General features: G+C 33.7%; 1 protein-coding gene and 1 pseudogene across 4 annotated transcripts in view; one reads left to right on the top strand and one right to left on the bottom strand.

Moving 5' to 3' along the window:
- The window catches only part of SPAG16 (sperm associated antigen 16), a 1430359-nt gene that overhangs the window by 226890 nt on the left and 1175786 nt on the right, over positions 1-27683 (top strand). The gene's annotated exons all lie outside the window — the stretch shown is intronic.
- Positions 11375-11544, bottom strand: LOC130456025 (U2 spliceosomal RNA; annotated as a pseudogene).

The following is a 27683-nucleotide window of genomic DNA, read 5'->3' as shown; positions in this document are numbered from 1 at the left end:
TCTTGAAGCGCCTAGGTGACCCTTACTGACTGGGTTGTGGTATATATATTTTGTATTCAAAAAATTTTTGGTGAATAATTGCCTCATAATATATTCCAAATTTGAAGAATAAAAGAATGAACTAGCCTTGAGGTAACCTTATTTTATCCAAATCTGTAAGAATAAGAAAGAATAATTATTTTTTTTCATATACCTCTGGACACTGGGATAGGTTTAATATTTGTATTCTATTCATTCCAGATTTACATCCTATTTATGGTTGCAAAGATTTGATGTCATATAGAAGTGAATCTTTCTACTTGACAATTTTGACCTATGTATGATGTCCCTTGGACAAGTCATCATTATTTGAATAGAATGATAGAAGTATTAATGCTATTTCTGTTCTATAGCAATGACAAGAAAAAAGTTGAGGAAATGAGCATAAGCAAATAGGGAATAATGTTATTTTCAGATAACATAATGGTCTGCTTAGCAAACTCTTCAGATTCAACCAAATTTAACAGAAATAATTATATTTCAGTAAAGTAGCAAAAATGTAAAATAAATCCATTAAAATCTTCTCATATATGACTAAAAAATCCCAAAAAGGAAGAGTTAGAAAAATAAACCTTATTCAAAACAGCTATAGATTATTACTACAAAATATTTAAAATATCTGAGAGCCCATCTATTAAGACATTAAGAATTTATATGAATACAGATCCAAAATAATTTTTTGCAAAATAAAGCAATGTTATTAATAATTAAAAACATAATAATTAAATGATTGGGTCCATGCAAATATAAAAATGATGATACCACCTAAATTAATTCACAGATTTAACAAGATATCAATAAAAATACCAAATTCTCATTTTATAAATCCATATAATATGATAACAGAATTCATTTAGAGGAACAAATAGTTAAGAATCTCAATTTTTATGATGAAAAGCATATTAAATCAAAAATGAACAGAGACTAGCAGTACATAATCTCAAATTACTGTAAGATAGCAATCATCAAAAAAATTTGTAAAGTTTAAAAAATAGAAAATGATCCATGGAATAAATTAGGTAAATTAGACCCAGAAGCAATCTAACCATAGTAGCATAATGTTTGATAAACTCAATGACACCAATTCGTGGGAGAATAACTTCTAATTTTATGAAAACTATTGGCAAAACTAGAAAACAGCTTGGAATAAATTAAGTTTATAATAGCCTGTCATGATAAGTACAACAATAAATTCTAAATGCACCTAAATATTTAAGGTCATATCACACAGACATACAAACATACCTATGCAATATTATATGGAAGAACATATCACTTTTACAGCTATAGATTGGAGAAGAATTCTTTCCTAAACAATATATAGAGCTGTTTACACAAAATTGACAAGCTTCTCCATAGCAATAATAATAAAAACTACTAACATTTATATAGAACTTTAAAGTTTACAATATTTATTCTTTCTCATTATATACATATACATACATATATATGCATATATATGTATATATATATATACAGACATACATAGAATTTCATTTGACTTGCACAACCACAAATATTATTACTATCCACATTTTACATAAAACTAAGGCTGATAGATGTTAAGGTATTTACTAAGGGCCCCACAAATAAAAATATCTGAGCCTGGATTTGGACTGAAATATTAATGGATCCAAGTCCATTCTATTAGATATATTTATAGATAGAGAGACAGATAGAGCGATAGATAAATACATTGGTGTAAAAGACAACTTCGACAGTTCTTTATCTGGAGGTGGATAGCATTCTCCATTATGTTTTTTGGGATTGTCCCAGATCACTTTTTATATCTAAATAATATATCCATTTAGACCTTTTCTTGGTGTTTTGTATGAGATATTGGTCTATACCTAGCTTTTAGTTGCTCTTTTAGTAACGAAGTTGAAGTGAATCATGTGGTTGCAATAATTGAGACTACAGGAGGTAAAATCTTTTTATGTATATTGTTTTACTTAGGGCCATAAATTATAATACCAATCAATAATATTTGTTACCAATTGCATACACTTTGCAAATAGTGTCCAAATATAATCAAAATGGCTTAGGAAATTAGTTTTAGCCTTTTAATATTCTTGTATTTGAGAATGTTTCTACTGATTCCTAGTTTTCCCTTGTTAGATCCACTCTATTTACAGGATTGTACCAATTGAACTGTTTTTCCTCCAGCTCTTGGATTATTGGCCATTATTGTATCAAAATACTCAATAATCCTATCTGGTCCTGGTATCAATATACTGAAGTTGTTGACATCATTATAGTATGTAAAATCATTTTTAATTTATGGGGACATGAATTGATGATAGTAATGAAAGCTTTTGTTGCAGGGAAAAGAGCAATGACCCTTCATAATCACATCTGTCCTCGGGAAGACTTAAAAACTTAGAGAAAATAGTGTCTAACTGGATGTATTTTGCATTAGAGAACTTTATGAAAATAATTGGGAAACTATCTAAGTTTCCCCAAAGTAGTTTAGAGATACAGTACATTAAACAAGGGACTAATTCTCTGCTGATACTCTGATCAATAATTATATTATAATTTTATCATGAAGTAGTTCAATTTTTCAATCCTATGGCAGGTGGTATAAATGGTATTCATCATCATCAGACATTTTATGAAAGTTTGTGATGGAAGCTACAAGAATAATAGAAAAAAGAACCTTATTTTTCTAAGCAAGTGCTAGACTGTGTGATGGAAAGTATAATTTGCTTTCAGAAATTTCCTAATTTTATTTATGAATTAAATGATATCCCAATAACCTGAAGGTGAAAAGGCAGCACTCAGGTGTAACAGTAGCTTAGTTATTTAGTAGGAGCAAAGTCTTTAGGTCAAGTGGATGATTTATATATTACAGTTTCTAGTTGTAAATTTTATTGATTACAATGTATAGTTCATTATTGGTAGTTTAAATGATTAGTAACAATGATAATAGTAAGAATAATGAAGTATCACATCCTTTGACTGACTAATGTTGATACATTCTATAAATGTTTCTTGGGGAAGTAGACCAAAATAATTATTCATATCATAAAGACACTTAATAAATGTAACTGATAGAGTCACTATGACTTATTAAACCTTTCTCTGAAATCTGTAATACACTATTAGTAATAAGGTCAGAAACAAGGAAGACAAAGATACAAAACAACTTCATCATAGCTTTGGATGATAAATCTTACCTCTAATGATTTTCAGTGCCTCCCTACAACATAAAGATAAATACAAATATTTTTAACTTCTGAATGATATGCAAGTTCTGCCTTTTTTGGTGTTAAAACATTCTTTAGCTGTTTTCTTCAGATTCCCTCCCTTTCTTTCTCTTACCTATTCATATTTCTCTGTTTTAGTCAAGGCCTATGATTTCATCAGTGAATTCAGACTGACAAGTAATTTATGTTGATAACTCTTCTACAACTTATTGTGTTAAAGAGTTGTTTCAGGGCACTGAGAGTTTAAATGACTTTCTCAAGAAACATAGCCAGTATTTGTTAAAGCCAGGGGTAGAAGATCATGTATCAAAAATTGGAAAGATCCATTGAGTTCCTCTAGGCCAACCCTTTCATTTTAAATGTAAAGAAATTGAAATTTAGAGATTAAGTAATTTGGTCATTATCACACAGGTAGCACGCCTCAGAGATGAAATTTAACCAAGTTTCTCTGTCTATAGTTAATGCTTTTTCTGCAATTCCATAATGCTTTATATTTAGATCTTCCTGATTCATAGGCTGATGAAGCATAAGTTAATTTTCATACATGAGCAGTACATTTTGAAATGTAAGAAAACCTTCCATGGGAGTGACAATCATTTGACTTGTCATAGCCAAAGGTGTTTACTAATCTCTCCTTTTTGAATTACTATTTAGAGGATTTTTAGTTTGTTTTGCTCATTCTTTATTGTATTGATATAACTATTTAGACATAAAATTTCCCCAAGGACTGCTACGTACCATTAAGTTTGTTGTCTAATTGTTATTCTATGATTTGTTCTTTCACCCATTCATTCTTCAGGATTAGATGATTTAGTTTCAAAATAACCTCTCTTTTAATAGTCCTTTATTAAATGTGATTTTTATTGCCTCATTTCTCTGTTTGTGAGGTTTTTATGGCTTAATACATGGTCAGGTTTTTTCTATTTCCATTCAATTTTCTTCAGAGATCTACCCAATCTAACATTTCTAAAATACTATATATCTCCTTAACTTCCTACCTTTATTTTTTGGTTATCTAGTTTTGAGAAGAGAAAGTATACTTTTGCTCTCCATTTCTTCCTATGACTCATTTGACTTCTTTAAAAATGTTGATGGTAGACTTCCAGGTAAACATGACAGCAGTCTAGATGAAGGACTTTATCTCTCCTCAGCACCCAACAATATAGACTACCTCAAAAGGCCAAAAAAAAAACCAAAAAAGCAAATTCATAAGAATGAAGGGACTCTACAATTGGGCACAGAATTGAAGGTATGTGGGATTTGGGCATTTCCAAACTCTAAGGGGGTGAAAAAGCTCCCACCAAAATGTGAGCTGATCTACCCTCCCACACACCACCTACCAAGTGAGAGACAGAACCAGCGGGCATCAGAGTCAGTAAGTGAGCAAGGGGCACCTCTAGGTCCCTGGAAGCTGACTAAGACCACCACAGACCTACCTCTGAGAGCAATTAGACCTGAAACCCCAGTAGGCTGAAGAGCACAGACTGTGGGCACTTGTAGGAAGATAGCACAGAGAAGGGCAGCAAATAGCAGAAACTGTGGAGATTTGAGAGCTTGCCTCAGGCAAAATCCTTGCATTTTAACTCCATACACAGAAAGCCTGCCCATCTCACTCAGACTGCTGACTAAAAAGGGAAGGAAAAATCTCCACACTGATGGCAAATAGTGCCCAGAAACAACAACCTCCCTCCAAGAAAAACAAGAAGATGGGGTTCACCTTAGAAAATTTTTACAGAGGAAAAACCCAGACTACAGAGGAAATAGAATAGGAAATTCAAATAAATGCACCAAAACATTCCATGAAATGGAAATTGTCCACAAACTCTTGAAGAATTTGAATTGGAGCTTATCAAAAAGATGGAAGCCTTCTGGCAAGAAAAGTGGGAAATAGTTCAAAAAGAAAATAACAGTTTAAAGGACAAGAACTCCCAATTGGAGAAACAGCTGGAAGTCATGAAAAGCAAGATAGACCAAACTGAAAAGGAAAACCAGTCTTTAAAACCCAGAATTAGGCAATTGGAAGAAAAAGATCTTGCGAAACAACAAGAATTAAAGCAAAGTTAAAAGACTGACAAAATAGAAGAAAACATAAAATATATCACTGAGAAGATGACAAATAAGGAAAACAGAGCAAGGAGAAACAATTTGAGAATCATTGGTCTACTGAAAAACCAGAAATAAACAGAAATATTGACATCATACTACAAAAAAAAATCATCCAAGAAAACTGTCCTGATGGTCTTGAACAAGGGGGAAAAATAGACATTGAAAGAGTTCATAGGACATCCTCTACTCTAAATCCTCAAAAGAAAACTCCCAGGAATGTAATTTCCAAATTCAAGAGCTTTTAAGCTAAGGAGAAAATTCTACAAGAAGCCAAAAAGAGACAATTCAGATACCAAGGAGCACCAATAAGGATCACACAAAACCTGGCAGCTTCCACACTAAATGACCCCAAAGCTTGGAATATGAAATTCAGAAAGGCAAGAGAACTGGGTCTTCAACCAAGGATCACCTATTCATCAAAACTGACTATATAGTTCCAGAGGAAAGTGTGGGCATTCAACAAAATAGAAGATTTCCAAGTATTTGTAAAGAAAATATCAGAACTAAGTGGAAAGTTTGATATCCAAAGAGAAAGATCAAGGGAAAAGGGGTAAAGTTTTTTTATTCAAACTTTCTTCTTTAAGGGCTACAATAAGATCAAATTATATACATTAATGTATGGGGAAAATGTTATTTGTAACTCTCAAAAATTATATTCACTATTATAGTAATTGGAAGAATCATTCACAGGGAGGGATTAGGGTAATAAGTGCTATAAGATGATATGAAAAAAAGAAAAGGGGAGGTGATGAATCAAAGATGGCACCAAGAGATACTTGAAGAAATAAAATAAATAGGATAAACTTTATCACACAAAGATATACATGGGAAGGGAAGGGGAAGAATACTGTTATAAAAAGGAGAGGAAGAAAGTGCTAATAGGTAAAACTTAAACCTTACTCTTAGTGAAATCAATTCTGAGAGGGAAGAGCATCTAGATCCATTTGGGTCTTGAATTCTATCTTATCCTACAGGGAAATTGAGAAAGGAAAACTAAGGGGGGTAGGAGCAAGGGAATACAAAAAAGGAGGGAATGAGAGGGGAAGGCAACTTAACAGACTGTAAAAAAATAAGAAGGGAAGAAAAAGGGAAGGGCTAGAAAGGGAAACATATCAAGGGAGGGTATTAGGGAGATTGATTAGAAGCAAACCACTGGTTTAAAAGCATATAACAAAAGAAGAAAGGACAGAACTAGGAGAGGATATCAAAATGCTGGGCAATACACAAGTGACAATCATGACATTGAATGTGAATGGGATAAAATCACCCATAAAATGAAAATGAATAAGAGAGTAGCTTAGAATCCAAAATCCTACCAGATGTTGTCTACAAGAAATATACCTGAGTCATGCAAAAACTCACAAGGTTACAATTAAAGGTTGGAGCAAAACCTATTGGACCTCAACTGATAGAAACAAGGTAGGAGTTGCAATCATAATATCTGACAAAGCCAAAGTGAAAATAGATCTGATTAAAAGGGATAGGGAAGGTAAATTCATCCTCATAAAAGGGAGTATAGACAATGATGAAATATTAGGAATCAACATGTATGCACCAAATGGTATAGCATCCAAATTTCTAAAGGAGAATCTAGTGGAATTGAAGGAGGAAATAGATAGTAAAACTATACTTGGTAGAGACCAGAACCTACAGCTATCTAATTTATATAAATCAAATAAAATAAATAAAAAAGAGGTAAAAAATGTGAATGAAATCTTAGAAAAATTAGAGGTAATAGATATATGGAGAAAAATAAATAGGGACAAAAAGGAATACGTCTTCTTTTCAAGAGCACATAGTACATTCACAAAGATTGACTATTTACTAGAGCACAAAAGCATGGCAAACAAATACATAAAAGCAGAAATAATAAATGCAAACTTTTCAGATCATACGGCAATAAAAATAATGATCAGAAAGGGTACATGGAGAGCTAAATCAAAAATTAATTGGAAATTAAATAATATGATTCTCCAAAATTGGTTAGTTAGAGAACAAATCATAGAAACAATTAATAATTTAATTGAAGAAAATGACAATGATGAGACATCCTTTTAAAATCTATAGGATTCAGCCAAAGCAGTAATAAGGGAAAAATTTATATCCTTGAGTTCATATATTAACAAATTATGGAGGGCAGAGGTCAATGAATTGGACATGCAAATAAAAAAACTTGAAAGTGAAAAAATTAAAAATCCCCAGAAGGAAACTTAATTAGAGATCCTAAAAATTGAAGGATAAATTAATAAAATTGAAAGTGAAAGAACTATTGAAATTGAACTAATAAATGAGACTAGAAGCTGGTATTTTGGAAAAAAAAAACAAAATAGACAAAGTACTGGTCAATCTAATAAAAAAGAAGAAAGAAGAAAACCAAATTAACAGTATTAGGGATGGAAAGGGAGAACTCACCTTCAATGAAGAGGAAATTAAGGCAATCATTAAAAACTACTTTGCTCAGTTATATGGAAATAAATATGCCAATCTAGGTGATATCGATGAATATTTACAAAAATATAAATTGTCTAGATTAGCAGAAGAAAAAATAAAATTATTAAATAATCCCATATCAGAAAAAGAAATTGAAAAAGCCTCAAAGAACTACCAAAGAAAAAATCCCCAGAGCCTGATGGATTCACAAGTGAATTCTATCAAATATCCAAAGAACAGCTAATCACAATACCATACAAACTGTTTGACATAAGTTAAGAGGGAGTTCTACCAAATTCCATTTATGACACAAATATGGTACTGATTCCAAAGCCAGGCAGGTCAAAAACAGAGAAAGAAAACTATAGACTAATCTCCTTAATGAACACAGATGCAAAAATCTTAAATAGGATACTAGCAAAAAGACTCCAGTAAGGCATCATGAGAGTTATTCACTATGATCAGATGAGATTTATACCAGGAATGTAAGGATGGTTCAATATTAGGAAAGCCATCCACATAATTGACCATATTAACAAGCAAACAGACAAAAATCACATGATTATCTCAATAGATGCAGAAAAAACCTTTGACAAAATACAACACTCATTCCTATTGAAAACACTAGAAAGTATAGGAATAGAAGGGTCTTTCCTACAAATAATAAACAGTATTTATCTAAACCCATCAGAAACAACATCATACCCAATGGAGATAAACTAGATATATTTCCAATAAGATCAGGAGTGAAATAAGAATTCCCATTATCACCACTATTATTTAACATTGTACTAGAAACACAGTAACAATTAGAGAAGAAAATGAAATAGAAAGTATAGAAATTTGCAATGATGATACCAAGCTATCACTTTTTGTGGATAATATTATGGTCTACTTAAGAATCCTAGAGTATCAACTAAAAAGCTAGTGGAAATAATCAAGAACTTTAGCAAAGTCGCATAATAAAAAAAATCCCACATAAGTCTTCAGCATTTCTATATATCTCTCCAACGCATCTCAACAGCAAGAATTAGAGAAATTCCATTTAAAATCACCCTAGACAATATAAAATACTTACGAATCTCTCTGCTGAGACAAACACAGGAACTACATGCACACAAATACAACACACTCTCCACACAATTAAAACTAGATCTAAACAATTAGAAAAACATTAACTGCTCATGGGTGGGACAAGTTAATATAATAAAAATGACAATCTTACCCAAACTTATATACTTATTTAGTGCCATACCCATTGAACTACCAAAACCTTTTTTACTGAATTAGGAAAAAAAAAACATAACAGAGTTCATTTGGAAGAACAAAAGATCCACTGCTGTAACTAGACTGCCTGCTTTGTGCTCTGCACTTCTTCTCTAACTGTTTCCCCACTGCCTGTGTTTGATGCTCTAAGCCTGGCACAGCTTTGCCTGTGAGGTACTCCCTTCAGATCAGCACCCTTGCCCACCCAGAGGTTCCAACTGTTGCTGGAGACTTATCACTCTAGGTGGGGGAGGGGTCCTGGGACCTTCCTTCTTCTTTCCCCTTAAATCCAAGTGTTCTCCAATTCTGGCTTTTGGGGGTGTACCTTTTAAGTTGAGTCCAGCAGGAGGGTTCCTTGGCTCTGTCTTTTTATTAGGTTTGATTTACAGTCCCCTAGGAGCATTTAGTTTGTAATCTGTAAGGAAGTGTTTTCAGAGGTCTGAACTTTCCCTGCCTCTATGCCACCATCTTGACTCTGCCTCCTTGATTTCTTTTTCTATGATCACAGCTAAAAATACAAGCAAAACTAAATAAATATTTTCACATTCATGCTTCAGGAGTAAGAAACTTGTCAATTGTTGGGGTCCTCTTTTTGGTTCATTTATACAGAGTTTTCATGCATACTATTCTGAGATTTTAAGGACCCAAATTCCTCTTCTTTACACAGAACTTTAAAGTATATGATTAACGTTAATGCCAATGAAATAAGAGTAGATGGCTTAGAAAAGGGATTGAATTTCTTTAGGCTGCAATAAATCTCAAATGCCACCTCTTTTGAAATATGGAAGAAAAAGCTAATAAAATTTGCTAGGCGAGTTTGGGAGAAATACCATTGTTTCCAGATTTGGGAGCCATAGTAAAATAAAACCAATTTCTTAGTGTCTTTCTGAGCTACAAACCTGCATTTGGATGGTTTATTCATACTATAACAGCAAAGCTTAATTTAAGAAAATAAATTAATAGGGTCTTGGACTAAAAGGATTTTTACATATTTATTTTTGTTGTCTTATTGTTATCAACTCTGAAGCACTGTGGGAAACATTGTAGCTGCCTGCAATCAACCATTTTCTCAGGAATTGTTCTTCATTTTATTTTCTTCCTCTGGTTATATCTATTCCTTCCTAGCATTACAATACATTGTAAATTTAAATTTGTCTAGTATCAAGTTAAAAACATTCCAGTTCATATTTTTCAAATATTAACAGTATTCTATTTCCTCTGGGGTTTCACTTTCATTCCACTGTCTTCTTTGATAGATACAAAGTAATGAGTTGAAGCGATATAATAAAGGGGAGCCATTTTACTGCAAATAATGTCAATTTTTGTACCATGTTGTCTATTAAAAGATTTGCATATAAACAATTTTTATTTTGGCTTGTCAATTAGATTTTCAAGCATATCTCAGAAAATATTTCCTGATACATAAATTGAGATCTGAAAGAGTGAATATTTTCTTTAGAAAAATGGATAAAATGCATATGCATCCTTTAAAACTGTTGATTAAAAGTTAGCCTAAGTATCATGTATGAAAACATTTAACAATATACTCTGGCAATAATAATAGAAAATTTAGGATCATTGAAATTTTTCATGACATAAAGGGAAAGATATGATTAAAAAACTAAATATTTAAAAGTTAATAAGTTGTATTAAGAATGCACTCACAGACTGTTAAAGGAAATACATAATAAGGATGCCTGACTTTAAGAAATATTCAGATAAATGGGCATGTGATTATTTGCTTCACTAAATAATTCAACTTAAAATTTTAATGTAATTCACCCAATTGTATGAAAAGTATAATTCTATTTACATAATGTTATCTAAATATTTTAGTAGCATAATTATTTTATGTATTTTTAGGATTTATTAAATTTTAGGATTATATCTCTTCCATAAATTTATATATACCAAATGTCCTTTATATTGTATTTGTTAATTATAGACATTTAAATATAACTTTAAAGTTTGTTGAAATACTTTACTTATGTTATCTCATTTGAGACTGATAGCAACCTGATAATTAGGTTTCCTCATTTTACAAGAGGAAACCAAGTCTAAATTGAATCATTTTCTAGTAGTATTTAACATGAGATTAGATCTGTGGCTTACATGTTGTGGTTCACATGTAGCTATTATTCAATTTTTCCATAGCATTTTTGATGCATTGTAGGAAGTATTTTAAATTATTTTATCTTTGATATTGATGAAAAAGATTGCAATGGTAAAAATAGAGGGGTAATTTTTCTCAAAGCCATAAAATGATACTAAATTTAAAAAAAATATTAGGGCAGTGATGAAATTTTGTTAAGAATTATCTTCTTTGTATATAACCTATGAACCATGATAATAGAAATTAAATCAGGAAGAAGGTAGCTGGGAAACCAGAGTGCCTCTATTTCATATCTAAAAGGACACCTAGTAGCTAAGAACAATTTAGTTCTTCACTCTGCTGATACTACACTTGATCTCAGCCAAAATGCCAAGAAGCGATTCTTCACTCTCTTGAGAGAAACAACACCTCCATTGCTTTTAATTATTTTGTGAAAATGATTTTTTAAAACCATCATATTTTTCAAATCCTATAAAATGTGATTTACACCTTCTGTTGTGGCACAAAAAAGAAAAAAAGTTGAAATTTTTTTAAATGAAAGAGTCTAACCAATACACAAAGGTTCAAATTAAAAATTTATGGACCACTAAGCATAGACTGATCGGAAGGAAATTAATTCCCTTACAAAAAAGATTTGAATTGCTGAAATTGAATATTCTGAGTGTATTTAATTTTTTGGACAATCCCCAGAAGAATTAACTTTTATTTTACTTTAGTTGGGGTTTTTTATTTTTATGAGATACCTTTAAATAGTCTTTTAGAGGGTTATTTCCTTTACATATTTATCTAGCAGTAATCATAAAAATAAACAAAGTATAATTTTTAAAATATTTTTGGAAGATAGTCCACTATAGTTAATAAAATACTAGGCTTGAAGTCAGAAAAAACTTAGGTTCAAAGGTATATCAACCTCAACAAATCATTTATCCTTAATTTGACTTATATAACTCTGCAAACCTTACTATTAAATGATAGGTAGTGACCATCATGTGTGAAGCAATGAAAATGGAAAATGAGAGTTTCCTGAACTAATAATATTACAGATCCTTTGTGTGTTCAAATAGAGTACTTTCAGAAACAAGAGCATTGGGTGCATTGTGCCCTCCTTGTCCCATTCATTTCTATTATTAATCACATAATAACAAATGAGTTGCATCCCATGATCCTGGGGGAGGGGAAGGGAAGAGTGAAAGGAAAAGGTGATGATGATTATCTACCCTGGTAAGCAAAACTGCTATCCTTGTTTTCATAAAGGAATGGGAACAAATTTTGTGCATATGTTGATTTCTGTTTCTGACATTTTAGATTGCATTATTAGAAACATTAGCTAGTGAACTTCTATACAAGGAATGATTAATTATACAGAGCCAGAGTGACTTCATCAAATATACCTCATGACAGTGAAATAGAAATGGTTAATCTGTTATAAACTATTTCTTGTTGCAATGGTACTCTGACAGACTAGAGAGAGCTGCTGCTAGTATGGGAACACACCTGATGGTACTTAGTTACAATGGAGGTAGAGATTCTACAGAGATAGGGAGAGGTGGAGCCACAAGGGATACTGCTAAATGGGAATGCTCTGGACTGCCTATTGATCCCTAAAGGCTAATATATCAATGCTTTCCTACCCTCTTCCTCCCCCTTTGCTCCTCCCTTAACCACCCTCTTCTGGAAGCCTTTTGGCTTTCTCCTTCCCCCCTGAGTGGACTCAAAAATACTCTAGTTTTCTTTCTCAGGTAAGGGGTTTATTGTGGATGGGAAGGATGGGAAACTGAGGTAAGAGGGATGAGGGTGTCCCTAATCTAAATTGGAGATTATGAGGGCTTGGGAAGTCACATCTGTGACAGAGGGACAGTCAGAGATGGAGGAAAACAGTTATAATCTTCTTTCTTCTTCACAACACCTACAAGAAAAGTCTCTCCTTCAGCTTGGCTTTCTTCCAACTCTTGGTCAGTCAAATCTCAGAGAGAGCAGAGGTTTCTCCCTTGATCAGAAAGCCCCAAAACCAAACCAGCCTTTCAAGGGTCCTCAGCCAGCCTCAACTTCCAGAGAGAGTGACTCCAAGTCCCCTCCCCCTGGTCAGTTTAACTGCCAACTCCTGGGAACATTCCATTTGGAACCTTCTTCTTGATTGACAGCCAGGTCCCCAGCTTGTTTCTTGCATCTTGGCTTACAAGTCCTCTCTCTCTCCATGCCTCTACCACACCAGATAATCCTGATTTCTTTCTTTCTTTCTTTTTTTTTAATCTAGGATTACTAACAGGTACTGACATGTTGAACAAGACTTAAAATGACTGAATAACACAAGGATTACTAAACTGGGTTATGTGGGAATGTTGTAGTTAAGATTTCCCAAAATTTTAGCAAAGCATTCAGATAAGTCTCTTGTGCTAATTTTGTGGGGAAAGATGTATGCAATGAAGTAGATAATAACATAATTGATTGGATTTGAAACTTGAATGCTGGGACTCAGAGTAGCCATTAATGGTTTAGTGTCAGTTTATATTGTCTAGAGGAGTATTTCAGGGATACATCTTGGCTTTGTCCTGATTAGTATGTTCATCCATTTGTTGTTGGTGAATCATTTCAGTCTTGCCCTGTTCTTTGTAACTCCATTTTTACTTATGAAAAAAAAAAAAAAAACCTCCAATCATGAAACCAAGTAAATAGGTTATCACCTAGACAAGCCCTAACATCAGGGACTTTGACTAATAAATGTTTGCCCTGCTCCCTACTGTTACTCACTTTTTGAAATCTATGTAAACTCTGAACATTGATCCATATGGGGAGTCCTTGGCAATTTGTTTAAGGCAATTTGGTAATTTTGTTAAGTTGCCAAAATTAACAAATCCTAGTTTGTTCAAATTATATTTCTTGTTTTAGCTATTATTCTCATTCTCAACACTGAAATATGTGTACACATACAGAGAATAAATATATGTGTGTATCTGTATACCTATGTACACACAGGGAGATATAAAATCTTCTTTTATTACAATTGAAAATTATTGAAATAGCCTATAGCAACAATAGTATTGTCCTATATTGTTATAGTACTTCATGATAAACAAAATAACTTATTTAAAATATATTTTAAAATTTGCAAAGAGGTGGCCACTGGATAGCTCACTGGATTGAGCAGGCCTAGAAATGAGGAAATCCTGGGTTCAAATCTGGCCTCAGACACTTCCTAGATGTTTGACCCTAGGCAAGTCACTTAACCCCTATTGCCTAGACCTTCTGACTCTTCTGCCTTAGAACCAATGCACAGTATTGAATCTAAGATGGAAGGTAAAGGTTAAAATAAATAAAAACACAAATAAATGCCTAAATAAATAAATAAATGAATAAATAAAATTTGCAAAGAACTTGTTATATCATTTGAGCTACATAAAAACCTGGTGAGGTAGATACTAAGAAAGCTTAGTTGACTTGTCTCTAATCATAGAAATAGTATTAGATATACAATTTGAGTTTAGATTTTTCCAAAGTCTAGGATTGATAATATTTATTATGCCAAACTACCCCTATAAAATGTGAGACTTGAGACTTTCTCTATGAATGTTCCCTATCAGTACTTAGTACTGTTCCTAGCAATTAATAGGCACTTAATAAATATTTATTGATTGAATACAAGAGTTTGAAAACAAAAAATGAACTGTAAAAAATGCAAATAAGTTGAGAAGTAAAGTAAACTATCCTTTGATGGAAAGATATATTTACAATTACGTCTTCATTTTCTATCATATCAGTCAAAAAGTGTTTATCCAGAACCTAGTTTTGCCATATATGTCCTAGCTGTATGTTCTTAGATAAGTAATTTCAACCTGTTTGCCCCAGTTTCCTCCTTTGTAAAATAAGCTGGAGAAAAAAAAATGGCGTAACAAAGAATCAGAAACAACTGAAAATTGACTAAAACAACAAAAAATATGTACTAGGCCATGGGAATAAAATTACAAAAAACCTTTGCTTTAAAGGATACATTATGTAATAGAAGACAATAAATATGTAAATGTGCATAAATATAACTAAATACAGAATATTATTTGAGAAGAAAGAAGTAGCAGCTAGGACATAAGTATTAGGAGCCTTGTAGAACGTTGCTCTTGAACTGAACTTTGAAGAAAACAAGGATTTTAAGAGTTGGAGATAAAGAAAGAATGTATTCCAGGCATTAAAGATAGGTTACAAAGAGGCTAGTAAGGGTTAGGCAATAGAGCTTAAATGACTTGTGCAGGGTCACATAGCTAGTAATTGTCTGAGGTCAGATTTTAACCCAGAAACTCCTGCTTTAAGACTCCATCCACTGAGCCACATAACTGACCCCTAAATTTTAATCAGATTCAGAGGTGTATTTGATTGAACAAATCCTCAATCACTTGTAAATATTAGGATCATGAATAGATCAAATAAATCTAAATATGAATGGTGGGTAGAATTTATTTGTAGTCTGGCTATTATCATGATACTCCTTAGTTACTGTAACCATGATTACCTGCATATGTCTTTCTTAATTTATATGAAGGGACCCATATCAATGCTATCTCTTTTCATTTGCATTTACATTTAATCATAAAAACCCATTTGTGATCTAATCAAACTTGAAATCAAGGCTAAGTGCAGAGGAATTCAGAATCAAAATTTGTATCTTGTATCTTTTATAAATGAACTGAACTTGAACTTGTAATGATTCACATTTATATAGCACTTCATATTTTATAAATATTTTATTTAAAATAAATCCATTCGGTGGTAGTTCCACTATTATTATCCACATTTTGCATCAATATTCATTAAGAAAATTGTTTTGTAATTTTCTTTCTCTGTTTTTGGTCTTCTTGGTTTAGGTATCAGCACCATATTTGTCTCATAAAAAGAACTTGATAGGGCTCCCAATTTGCTTATTTTGACAAATAGTTTATATAGTTTTGGGACTGAATATTCTTTAAATGTTTGACTTGTGAATCCATCTAGCTCTAAGAATTTTTTCTTAGGGATTTCATTTTGGATTTGTTAAATTTATTTTTCTGAGATGGGATTATGTAAATATTCTATTTCTTCTTGTCTTAATCTGGGCAATTTATATTTTTGTAAATATTCACCCATTTCTCCTAGATTACTAGATTTGTTGTCATATAATTGGACAAAATAGTTCCTAAGGATTACTTTAATTTCCTCTTAATTACAGATGAATTCACCATTTTAATTTTTGGTACTGGTAATTTGATTCTCTTTCCCCCTCTTTTAAATCAATTTAGACAATGCTCTATTTTTTTTCATGTAACCAACCCCTAGGTTTATTAGTTAATTAGTTCTTTTACTTTCAGTTTTATTAATTTCTCCCTTGATTTTTAGGTTTCCCAATCTATTCTTTAGTTGGAAATTACTAATTTTTCTTTTTCTAGTTTTCTTCATAGTTGCATATCCAATCCATTGATCTTCTTTTTCTCTATTTCATTCATATAAGCATTCTGGGATATAAATTTTCCCCAAAGTGCTGCTTTGGCTGTATTCCATAAATGTTAATATGTTATCTTCTCATTGTCATTGTCTTTAATGAAATCAGTGATTGTTTCTATGATTTGATCTTTGACCCATAATTATATTCTATTTCAGCAAAATTACTTTCACTTGTGATCCTGTGCATTTTATTATATATATATATATATGTGTATATATATATATATATGTGTGTGTATATATATATATATAAAACACATTATTCAAAGGAAGGATTTATAGAATTTATAAGACTGACATAGGTTCAGGACACAAAAGGTTAAGTTTTCCTGATTTGGAGGCAGTTAGAATTATTTATTTTTAATGTGAATATTTTTGATTCTTAAAGATAACCAGTTATAACATTGGAAATGCAAAATTTCCTTATATTACTAGATTGTTTAGTGTATAGTTAGTTATAAAGTTTAGTGAATATAAGCAAAAATAGTACACTAAACTTGTGAAGTTCACTTCACCCTATGTAGTAAGTCTTCCTTAATCCCAAAAGGGAGACAGAATTCTAAGAACTTGTGACACATAAATGAATTATAAATTAGTTAGTGAAATGCTGCTGTCATAGACTATTTCATTCCGCTCAACAGCTGATAATCCAGAGTGCAGATCCTGCCAAGGCTCCCAAGACTGTAAAACGAAGTGGGTTTTTTTGGAGGGTGAAGTGGGGTGGAAAAGAAGCTATATATTAAATATCAGTATAGTACCCCTCTCCCAATCATTAAGAAAGCAAGAAAAACAAAGCTTTTAACAAATATCTATAGTAAAGCAAAATAAATTCCCGTATTAGTCATGTCCAAACTATAAATGCTTCAGTCTGTTTGCTGAACTCATCACCTCCATCTGGAGGTGTATAGAATGCTATTTCATGAGTCTTGTGGAACTGGCATTATTTTATTGATCAGAATTATTGTCTTTCAAAGTTACTAAAAGTTTACATTATAGTTGTCATTGTATAAATTGTTCTCCTAGCTTCCAAACTCCTTATTCAGCTGAAATTGCTCTCTCCAAAATTATTAATAATCTACTAATTGCCAGATCCAGTGGCCTTATTCTCAATCCTGATCCTTCTTGATCTCTCTGTAGCCTTTGGCACTTTTGATCACCATCTACTCTTTGATACTCTCTTCTCTTTAGGGTTTTGGGAAACTGATCTTTCCTGTTTCTTTTTCTCCCCCTCTGTCTACTCTTTTTCTCTATCTCCTTCACTAAATCTTCCTCCAAATCATACCCTCTAAATATGTATCCTACAGAACTGACCTGGGCCCTCTTCTTTTCTCCTTCTATTTTAGTTTACTAAGTGATCTCATCAGTTCTCATGAATATACTGAGATAACATCCCTTTGGTAATGATTCTCAAATGTATTCATTTTATTTACTATATTTTATGTGTGAGGTATTATGTAATTATTATATTATATATTATAATTATATTATTTATTCTTGAATGAATTTATTAACTATTTCTGCTGAGGTGACTTCCAGTCTAACATCTCCAAATATGTATTAGACATCTTAATCTAGATGTTCTGTGGATATTTTCAACTCAGTATGTCCAAAACTGAAATCTTCATTTTTCTCCCTAAACCAACCACTCACTTTCAAATATACCTATTTCTGTAGAGGGCACTACCATCCTCTTAGTCCCTGATGTTCATAACCTAGGTGTCATCATTAACACCTTGCTATCTCTCACTTCCCTTATCCAATCTATTCACACAATAATGCTCATTTCACCTTTACATTTCCTGAATACAGCAACTTTTTTTTCTCCAACCCCTCTCTAACCTAGCTGTATACCTTTGCAGTCTCCTTATAGATCAAATCCTTCCATATACTCTTTTCCCAATAACTTTATTATATTCTTAGCTAATTGCCTATAGAAACAATTTTTAACATTCATTTCTGACATTGTATGATTCAAATCTTTCCCTTTTTCCTCCTTGAGGCAGAAAGCATTGATATAAAAAAATATATATTTCCATATCAATCATGTTATAAAAGAAGACACATATTACACATGCAAGAAAATATTCATGAAGGAAATGAAGTGAAAAAGCATGTGCTTTTGATCTGCATTCAAACTCTATCAAGTCCTTTTAGTCAGTAGAGAGCATTTTTCATTATCCATACCTTGGAATTATCTTGAATTCTTGCATTGCTTATATTAGCTGTCATTCCTACCTGATCATCTTGATTGATGCTATTATATATAATATTCTCCTGATTCTTCTCACTTTACTCTGCATCTGTTCATGTAAGTTTTTCCAGGTTATTCTGAAATGGTCCTATTTATAATTTCTTATGGTACAATAGTATTCCATTACAGGCATATGCCACAATTTGTTAAGTCTTTCCCCAATTGATGGACAGCCCTTCAGTTTCCAGTTCTTTGTCTAGATCTGCTACAAATATTTTTGTGGAAGTAGGTTATTTCCCCCTATCTTTGATCTCTTTGGGGTACAGATCTAGTAGTGTTATTGCTGCACCAAGGGATATTACTTGAATATTTTCAAGTCTTTTTTTTTCTTGGTGTGTGCTATAAGCTTGTCTGTTGTTCTCTCTTTATCATAGAATTTCAACCTTGAAAGGGTTATTAGAGATCATCTAGTTGAAAACTTTAATTTCACAGATAAAGAAAATGAGACTTTCAAAGGAGAGGTGACTTGCCCAAGATCATATTCTCTCCCTATTTTTCTTTCTTTGTTCATTTGTTCATTCCTTTCTCTCTTCCTTACTTCCTCCCTCCTCCGCTATCCTCCTTTCCTCTCCTTTCCCCCATCTCTTCTCTCTTTTCCTCTCCTCTCCCCTAGCCTGTTCCCTCCCCTCCCCTCTCCTCTTCTCTGCTTTCCTTTCCTTACTTTCTTTTTTTAGAAAAAGATATCCAGGACTTTCGGTCAAGATGGCAGCTTAGAGAAAGCTAAAGTCCAGATCTCCTGAAACTCTTCCTTACCAATCTCAAACCGAATGCTCCTAGGCCACCGAAATCCAAAATGATCAACAACATAGACCCCGGGAGTCCTCCTCCTGGACCTGGACAGAAATCAAAAGGTACGCCCCCCCCCCCAAAAGCCAGAACCCGAGACCACTCGGACCTAAGGGGTAGGCAGAAGGAAGGTCCCAGGATCCATCCCCCCCAACCCAGAGTGCCGAGAAAGAGTATGAGGCAGCAGAGGCAACATCAGAGCCCCACAGCCTGCTATTCTGAAGGCCGCTTCCCGAAAAAAACCTGACCCAACCGAGGGGGCACCCAGACAGCAGGGAAACAGAGAGAGACGGGGGAGCTCTTAACCCCCTTGGAGGGGCTCTCGGAGCTCCAGGGAGCCGAGGCCCCTGCCCCTCAGAGAGCAGGGTTGTCTGGAACAACAGCAACCCTTAGGGTTGGCAAAAGGGCCTCCGGAGCAGGCTATTCTGAAGGCCACATCCTGAAAACAACCTGACCCAGTCGAGGGGGCTCCACAAACCGATGAAGAATTTGAATCTGAAATGAGCAAAAAGATGGAAGCCTTCTGGGAGGAAAAGTGGGAAATAATGCAATAGAAATTCACACATCTACAAAACCAGTTTGACCAAACTGTAAAAGAAAACCAGGCTTTAAAGCAAGAACTAAAAAAGCAAACCCCAAAGACCAAGAAATTAGAAGAGAACATAAAATATCTCACTGACAAAATGACAGATTTGGAAAATAGAGGGAGAAGAGATAATTTAAGAATAATTGGACTTCCAGAAAAGACAGAAATAAACACCAAACTCGACATCGTAATACAAGAGATAATCAAAGAAAATTGCCCAGAGATTCATGAACAAGGGGGCAATACAGCCACTGACAGAGCTCACAGAACACCCTCTACACTAAACCCCCAAAAGACAACTCCCAGGAATGTAATTGCCAAATTCCAAAACTCTCAAACAAAAGAAAAAATCCTACTGGAAGCCAGAGAAAGACAATTTAGATATAAAGGAATGCCACAAGACCTTCCAAGTTCTACTCTGAATGATCGTAAGGCATGGAACATGATTTTAAGAAAGGCAAGAGAGCTGGGTCTTCAACCAAGAATCAGCTACCCAGCAAAACTGACTATATACTTCCAAGCGAAAGTATGGGCATTCAACAAAATAGAAGACTTCCAACTTTTTGTAAAGAAGAGACCAGAGCTCTGTGGAAAGTTTGATACCGAAAAACAAAGAGCAAGGAATATCTGAAAAGGTAAATATTAAGGAAAGGGGAAAGGAGAAAAATGTTATCTTCTTCTTTTATTCAAACTCTCTTCTGTAGGGACTACATTTCTATCAATCTATGTGTACTAACATGTGGGGAAAATGTAATGTATAAATAGGGGGTAAAGAAAGAACAAATAGAATAATCTTTCTCACACAAAGATTCACATGGGAAGGGGAGGGGAAGAAAACTCCTATAAGAAGAAGAAGAGAGGGTTTTTTACTTAAAACTTAATCTCAGAGAAATCAACTCTGAGAGGGAAAAACATCCAGATCCATTGGGATCTTGAATTCTATCTTACCCAACAAGGGTAGGGAGAAGGGAAAACCAAGGGGTGGAGGGGGAGAGGGAAAACAAAAAGGGAAGGAAAGAGAGGGGGGAGGAGGAGGAAACAAAAAGGGAGGGACTAAAAAGGGAAACATCAAGGGAGGGGACAAGGGGGACTGATTCAAAGTAAATCACTGGACTAAAAGGTAGAGCTGAAGAAGAAAAGGTTAGAATTAGGGAAGGCTATCAAAATGCCAGGGAGTCCACAAATGACAATCATAACATTGAACGTGAATGGGATGAACTCACCTATAAAACGTAGACGAATAGCAGAATGGATTAGAATCCAAAACCCTACCATATGTTGTCTTCAAGAAACACACATGAGGCGGGTTGACACCCACAAGGTCAGAATTAAAGGATGGAGTAAGACCTTCTGGGCCTCAACTGATAGAAAGAAGGCAGGAGTGTTAATCATGATATCTGATAAAGCCAAAGCAAAAATAGACCTGATCAAAAGGGATAGGGAAGGTAATTATATTTTGTTAAAAGGGACTTTAGATAATGAGGAAATATCACTAATCAACATGTATGCACCAAATAATATAGTACCCAAATTTCTAATGGAGAAACTAGGAGAATTGAAGGGAGAAATAGACAGTAAAACCATATTAGTGGGAGATTTAAACCAGCCATTATCAAATTTAGATAAATCAAACCAAAAAATAAATAAGAAAAAGGTGAAAGAAGTTAATGAAATCTTAGAAAAATTAGAATTAATAGACATATGGAGAAAAATAAATAGGGATAAAAAGGAATACACCTTCTTCTCAGCACCACATGGCACATTCACAAAAATTGACCATACATTAGGTCACAGAAACATAGCACACAAATGCAGAAAAGCAGAAATAATAAATGCAGCCTTCTCAGATCACAAGGCAATAAAAATAATGATCAGTAAAGGTACATGGAAAACCAAATCAAAAACTAATTGGAAATTAAACAATATGATACTCCAAAATCATTTAGTTAGAGAAGAAATCATAGAAACAATTAATAATTTTATCGAGGAAAATGACAATGGTGATACATCCTTTCAAACCTTTTGGGATGCAGCCAAAGCTGTAATCAGAGGTAAATTCATATCCTTGAGTGCATATATCAACAAACTAGGGAGAGCAGAGATCAATCAATTAGAAATGCAAATAAAAAAAACTCAAAAGAGATCAAATTAAAACCCCCCAGCAGAAAACCAAACTAGAAATCCTAAAAATTAAGGGGGAAATTAATAAAATCGAAAGTGATAGATCTATTGATTTAATAAATAAGACAAGAAGCTGGTACTTTGAAAAAACAAACAAAATAGGCAAAGTACCGGTCAATCTAATTAAAAAAAGGAAGGAAGAAAAGCAAATTAACAGCATCAAAGATGAAACGGGGGACAGCACCTCCTATGAAGAGGAAATTAAGGCAATCATTAGAAATTACCTTGCCCAATTTTATGGCAATATATACACCAACTTAGGTGATATGGATGAATATATTCAAAAATACAAACTGCCTAGACTAACAGAAGAAGAAATAGAATTCTTAAATAATCCCATATCAGAAAATGAAATCCAAAAAGCCATCAAAGAACTTCCTAAGAAAAAATCCCCAGGGCCTAATGGATTCACCAGTGAATTCTATCAAACATTCAGAGAACAGTTAATCCCAATACTATACAAACTATTTGACATAATAAGCAAAGAGGGAGTTCTACCAAACTCCTTTTATGACACAAACATGGTACTGATTCCAAAACCAGGCAGGTCAAAAACAGAGAAAGAAAACTACAGGCCAATCTCCCTAATGAATATAGATGCAAAAATCTTAAATAGGATACTAGCAAAAAGACTCCAGCAAGTGATCAGAAGGGTCATCCACCATGATCAAGTAGGATTTATACCAGGGATGCAGGGCTGGTTCAATATTAGGGAAAGCATCCACATATTTGACCACATCAACAAGCAAACCAACAAGAATCACATGATTATCTCAATAGATGCAGAAAAAACCTTTGATAAAATACAATACCCATTCCTATTAAAAACACTAGAAAGCATAGGAATAGAAGGGTCATTCCTAAAAATAATAAACAGTATATATCTAAAACCATCAGCTAATATCATCTGCAATGGAGATAAACTAGATACATTCCCAATAAGATCAGGAGTGAAACAAGGATGCCCATTATCACCTCTACTATTTGACATTGTACTAGAAACACTAGCAGTAGCAATTAGAGAAGAAAAAGAAATTGAAGGCATCAAAATAGGCAAGGAGAATACCAAGTTATCACTCTTTGAAGATGACATGATGGTCTACTTAAAGAATCCTAGAGATTCAACCAAAAAGCTAATTGAAATAATCAACGACTTTAGCAAAGTTGCAGGATACAAAATAAACCCACATAAGTCATCAGCTTTTCTATATATCTCCAACACAGCTCAGTAGCAAAAACTAGAAAGAGAAATCCCATTCAAAAACACCTTAGACAAAATAAAATACCTAGGAATCTATCTCCTGAGACAAACACAGGAACTATAGGAACACAACTACAAAACACTCTCCACACAACTAAAACTAGACTTGAACAATTGGAAAAACATTAACTGGTCATGGATAGGATGCGCCAATATAATAAAAATGACCATCCTACCCAAACTTATTTATCTATTTAGTGCCATTCCCATTGAACTCCCCAAATATTTCTTTACTGATTTAGAAAAAAACCATAACAAAATTCATTTGGAATAACAAAAGATCAAGGATATCCAGGGAAATAATGAAAAAAAAAAACACATATGATGGGGGCCTTGCAGTCCCAGACCTTAAACTATATTACAAAGCAGCAGTCATCAAAACAATTTGGTACTGGCTAAGAAACAGAAAGGAAGATCGGTGGAATAGACTCGGGGCAACCGACCTCAGCAAGACAGTACACGATAAACCCAAAGATCCCAGCTTTTGGGACAAAAATCCAGTATTCGATAAAAACTGCTGGGAAAATTGGAAGGCAGTATGGGAGAGATTAGGAATAGATCAACACCTAACACCCTACACCAAGATAAATTCAAAATGGGTGAATGACTTAAACATAAAGAAGGAAACCATAAGTAAATTGGGTAAACACAGAATAGTATACATGTCAGACCTTTGGGAGGGGAAAGTCTTTAAAACCAAGCAAGACATAGAAAGAATCACAAAATGTAAAATAAATAATTTTGACTACATCAAATTAAAAAGCTTTTGTACAAACAAAACCAATGTAACTAAAATCAGAAGGGAAACAAAAAATTAGGAAAAAATCTTCATAGAAACCTCTGACAAAGGTTTAATTACTTAAATTTATAAAGAGCTAAATCCATTGTACAAAAAAACAAGCCATTCTCCAATTGATAAATGGGCAAGGGACATAGATAGGCAGTTCTCAGATAAAGAAATCAAAACTATTAATAAGCACATAAAGAAGTGTTCTAAATCTCTTATAATCAGAGAGATGCAAATCAAAACAACTCTGAGGTATCACCTCACACCAAGTAGACTGGCTAGCCTTATAGCAAAGGAAAGTAATGAATGCTGGAGGGGATGTGGCAAAGTAGGGACATTAATTCATTGCTGGTGGAGTTGTGAACTGATCCAACCATTCTGGAGGGCAATTTGGAACTATGCCCAAAGAGCGACAAAAGAATGTCTACCCTTTGATCCAGCCATAGCACTGCTGTGTCTGTGCCCCAAAGAGATAATGGACAAAAAGACTTGTACAAAAATATTCATAGCTGCGCTCTTTGTGGTGGCCCAAAACTGGAAAATGAGGGGAGGCCCATCAATTGGGGAATGGCTGAGCAAATTGTGGTATATGTTGGTGATGGAATGCTATTGTGTTAAAAGGAATAATAAAGTGGAGGAATTCCATGGAGTCTGGAACAACCTCCAGGAAGTGATGCAGAGCGAGAGGAGCAGAACCAGGATAACATTGTACACAGAGACTAATACACTTTGGTATAATCGAGTGTAATGGACTTCTCCATTAGTAGTGGTGTAATATCCCTGAACAATCTGTAGGGATCTAGGAGAAAAAACACTATGCATAAGCAAAGGATAAACTATGGGAATAGAAACACCGAGGAAAAGCAACTGACTGACTACAGCGGTTGAGGGGACATGACAGAGGAGAGACTCTAAACGAAACTCTAATAGAGATATTAACAACATGGAAATGGGTTGGAATCAAGAACACCTGTGACATCCAGTGGAATCACGCATCGGCTATGGGGGTGGGGGGAGGAAAAGAAAATGATCTTTGTCTTTAATGAATAATGCTTGGAAATGATAAAATAAAATATTATTAAAAAAATAAAAAAAAAAAAAACTTCTGTCACTCAAATAAAAAAAAGAAAAAGATATCCAGGAATGTCCTATACCATTGAATCACAGGCTCATTTCTCATCATAAAAAATTGTCAATACAAACTAGAAGTTTGTAAAAATGAAGCCCCTGTTATAGAAACTTCATTCTAGTTTTAGTCACTAATGATCTAAAAAGGATGAGTCAATTTATAAAACTGAAATAGTTTTGATATGGAAGTGCTGGCACAACATTAACTATGATAATTGCTTTAATAACGCAGTTAATTCATTGCTCTACCTTTCTCAAATAGCATTACATTAGATTCTTTACTATGATAGATGTTTATCAGTTTGAAGGGTAAAAGTAATCCTGTCATTTTCCAATATCAATCAAATATGCAGTAATGCAGGTGTTTCAAATGCATAGTTATAACGGTTTACTTGAAATACAATTAAGAATTAAGTTTAAACTTGGAATTAAATGGATTTTTATTCAGTTAATAGCCAATAATAATAAAGATTTAATAATAATGGAAGAGTTTCTCTCACAAAAACCCTATGAATAGTAATGAAAAAATTGAACTTTATAGTAGTTGAGTGACTCATCTGAAATCAACCTCCTTGAAAATATTGCAACTGAGGTTTGAACTTTTGATTTTTTTAATAAAGATATTTTATTTTACAAATTATGTGATAGCAAATTTCCACATGAGTTATCTAAAGTGATATGATCCAAATTGTTTCACTTACTCTCATCCCTTTCCTTTCCCAGAGGTGGCAAGCAGTTGATCAGGGTTATACATGTGTTTTCATGCCAAACATTTCCATATTGTTAATTTTTGTAAGAGAATAATCATATAAAACCAAAATCTTCAAATAAAAACCTAAATAAATTAAAGTGAGAAATCATATGCTTTGATCTGCATTCTGACTCTAAAAGTTCTTTCTTTTTCTGGTGGTAGATAGCATTCTTTGTCATCAGTACCTCAGAATTGTGCAGAATCATTGTATTGCTGAGAGTAACCAAGCCTATCACAGTTGATCATTCTGCAATGATCTACCACTGTATACAATGTTGTCCTGGTTCTGATTATTTAGGGTTAGGGTTAGGTGTAAAGTGGTAATTCAGAGTTCTTTTAATTTGCATTTCTCCCAACACGTGATTTAGAACATTTTTTCATATTATTATTGATAGCCTTGATTTTTTCATTTGAAAACTGCTTAAACATAACCTTTTGACCATTTGTCATTTGGGGGATGGTTTTTATTCTTGTGAATTTGTCTTAGTTCTCTGTATATTTGATAGATAAGACTTATATAAAAGAATTTGTTATAGATTTCCCCTCACCCCATTTTGTTCTTGTCCTAATCTTGGTTATATTGGTTTTATGTGTACAAATCCCTTTTAATTTAATATGGTCAAAATTAGTCATTTTATATCTTGTAATATTCTCTATCTCTTATTTGGTCATAAATTCTTTTCTTCTCCATAGATCTGCCAAGTAAACTATTCTGTGGTCTCCCAATTTACTTATATTATCATTCCATATACCCATTTTAACTGTATATTGGTATTGAGCAGTGATAGCAAAACTTTGGGGGATCCTGTGCCATGCCTCACCCACTCCTCAAGATTGTGTTCCCATGACTACTCCCCATTCCATGCCATGCCTCATCCCCAACTGTGTGCCCTGTCCCCTGACTAACTATAGTGCCTCACCTAAACCTGCTTGGGACTGAACTCCACAGGGAGGCTCCAGTTCTCCATAACCTCCCCTTCAGTTTGGGGGCAGGGTCAGGCTACCAGATTTGGGCTGGCCCCTTTTCTCACCACCCAGGGCCAGCCTCTCCACTGGGAGCAGGAGGGGCACATGGGAGGGGTAAGGCTGCACAACCTGTGTGTGTACCCATAGAGAGATCTCCATATGCCATCTTTGGCATGCATGTCATATGTTTACCATCATGTGTTAGGGTGTGAGATATTAGACTATACATGGTTTTTGCCTTACCATTTTCCAATTGTCCCAACAGATTTTTGTCAGTCAGTTCTTAAACACCCAAACTGAGATCTTTGGGTTTACCAAATACCAGATTGCTAATGTCCTACATCCCTAAACTATTCCATT

The sequence above is a fragment of the Monodelphis domestica genome, chromosome 8 (assembly GCF_027887165.1).
Source record: "Monodelphis domestica isolate mMonDom1 chromosome 8, mMonDom1.pri, whole genome shotgun sequence".
In the NCBI taxonomy this organism is placed as follows: Eukaryota; Metazoa; Chordata; class Mammalia; order Didelphimorphia; family Didelphidae; genus Monodelphis; species Monodelphis domestica.
The sequence above is the reverse complement of the archived record's forward strand: the minus strand, read 5'-3'. Positions and strand labels throughout refer to the sequence as shown.